The sequence below is a fragment of the Cryptomeria japonica genome, unplaced genomic scaffold (assembly GCF_030272615.1).
Source record: "Cryptomeria japonica unplaced genomic scaffold, Sugi_1.0 HiC_scaffold_192, whole genome shotgun sequence".
Taxonomy (NCBI): Eukaryota; Viridiplantae; Streptophyta; class Pinopsida; order Cupressales; family Cupressaceae; genus Cryptomeria; species Cryptomeria japonica.
The window spans coordinates 165,001-166,972 of NW_026729014.1; the positions used below are offsets into that span (position 1 = coordinate 165,001).

The window sequence follows — 1,972 nt, forward strand, 5'->3', positions numbered from 1 at the left end:
CACCTCGCGTGCACCTTCGCCAGGGTGGGCACCTCGGTGCGCACACCTTCTCAATGTTTTCTTGCCTTTTCTGGAAATTGGTGAAGGCAGCGCATCAAAGGTGCGCACCTCGGTGTGCTCCGAGGTGCGAACCCGAGAGCGCTCCGAGGTGCCCACGAAGTCGAAAGTCGGGTTAATTGCATTGTTTTCCCCGGGTGCGCTCCGAGGTGCGCAACATCGGTGCGCACCAAGGAGGGCTCCGAAGTGTGCTCCAAGGTGCGCACGATTCGGAGCTCGGTTTGCCCGGGGTGCGCACACCTTGGCTGGGTTGCGCACCCTTTGTGCGCTCCAAGGTGCGCACGAAGTCGGAGCTCGGTTTGCCCCGGGTGCGCACCTTCGCCAGGGTGCGCACCTTGATGCGCACGCCTTGGCTGGGCTGCGCACCTTGGTGGGCGCCATGGTGCGCACCTTTCGTGCGCTCCAAGGTGCGCACGAAGTCGGAGCTCGGTTTGCCCCGGGTGCGCACCTTGGTGGGCGCCATGGTGCACTCCGAGGTGCCCAAGATTGGTGCGCACCAAGGAGCGCTCCGAAGTGCGCTCCAAGGTGCGCAGGTGCGCGCGAAGTCGAAAGTTGGGTTAATTGTCCGGTTTGCCTCGGGTGCGCACCTTGCGTGCACCTTCGCCAGGGTGGGCGCCTTGGTGCGCACACCTTGGCTGGGCTGCGCACCCGGGCGCGCACACCTTGGCACCCGCGTTTCCTTCATTTTAAATTTTTTTTTTTTACAATCTCTCAAGTGGGAAATTCTATAATCTCAACTTTTTTTGCCTTTTCAGGAAACTTTTGAATGGAGCGCATCATTGGTGCGCTCCGAAGTGTGCTCCAAGGTGCGCACCTCTGGTGTGCTCCAAAGCTCTCTCCAGCTGCGTGCACCTGCCCCGGCCGCGCACCCGGCCCCGCCCAGCTTCGCTCACCTGTCCCGGGCGTCTGGTGCGGAACCTTAGAGTAAGAAACATCACCGTGCACCTTGGCCAACGTGCGCGACTCGACCGAGCGCGCACTGGCCGAGGTGCACACCGATTTCACCTGGGTGCGCGCGCAGCACCTCGGGCGCACCGGGGTGCGCGCACAACGCCCGGGTTGCACCGTGGCCTGTGTGCTCGGGGCGCCTCGGGTGCGCGCTCGGTGTCGCCCCCGCGCGCGCGGTAGTGCGGGCAGCGCACCCCGGCCCGGCCCGGCCCCGACGAGAACGCAAACGGGCAAAAGGTTTATTCAAATAGCATTGCGACGCCCGGCGAAAAACTAAGAAAGGGTGCAACACCGGGACTTCCCGGGAGGTCACCCATCCCAGTACTACTCCGGCCCAAGCGCGCTTAACTGCGGAGTTCTGATGGGATCCGGTGCACTAACGCTGGTATGATCGCACCCGTTATGAGCTTGTCGCAGTGTGTACTTAGCAAACCGCGACCCACGTGCGAATCCACCCCGGCCACCCACCCCCGTCGAGGTGCACACCCTCCCTCGCGAAGTGCGCCCCGTTCGCCAAGTGTGAGCCCTGCCCGGGTGCGCGCACCTTGCTAGGGCGTCGGGTGTGCACCCGGCCCGGCCTACGTGCGTGCACCTGGACGGGGCGTCGTGTGCGTGCAGTGTCCCGTCTGCAACGCGGTGCCCACACACCACCTCGGGCGCAACGACCTGCGCTCACATGTGGGCCGAGTGCACCTTGGTGCATGTTCGGGGCGCCTCGGGTGCACGCTCGATCTTGCCCCGGTGCACCAAGGCGCTCGGTTTGCCCCGGGTGCGCACTTGGTGCAAGGTGGGCACCCAAAATAGGGATCAAGCACCAAAACACAAGTTTCGGGATGCAAAATGGGACCCAAGGACCACAAATGCGTTCCAAGACCCATGATGGGTCCACGAGAACAAAAATGTGTTCCGAGACTTAATAAACAAATATTGGGTTTTAGGAGAAGAAACATGCTCTGATGCCCAAAAC

At 62.6% G+C, this 1,972-nt stretch overlaps 1 non-coding gene across 1 annotated transcript; it reads right to left on the minus strand.

Annotated features, from left to right (window-relative positions):
- Positions 1-1,285: 1,285 nt before the first annotated feature.
- Positions 1,286-1,404, minus strand: LOC131867984 (5S ribosomal RNA). Its single transcript, XR_009366504.1, has one exon. It is a non-coding gene; the product is annotated as a 5S ribosomal RNA (ribosomal RNA).
- Between the last annotated feature and the right edge of the window lie 568 nt (positions 1,405-1,972).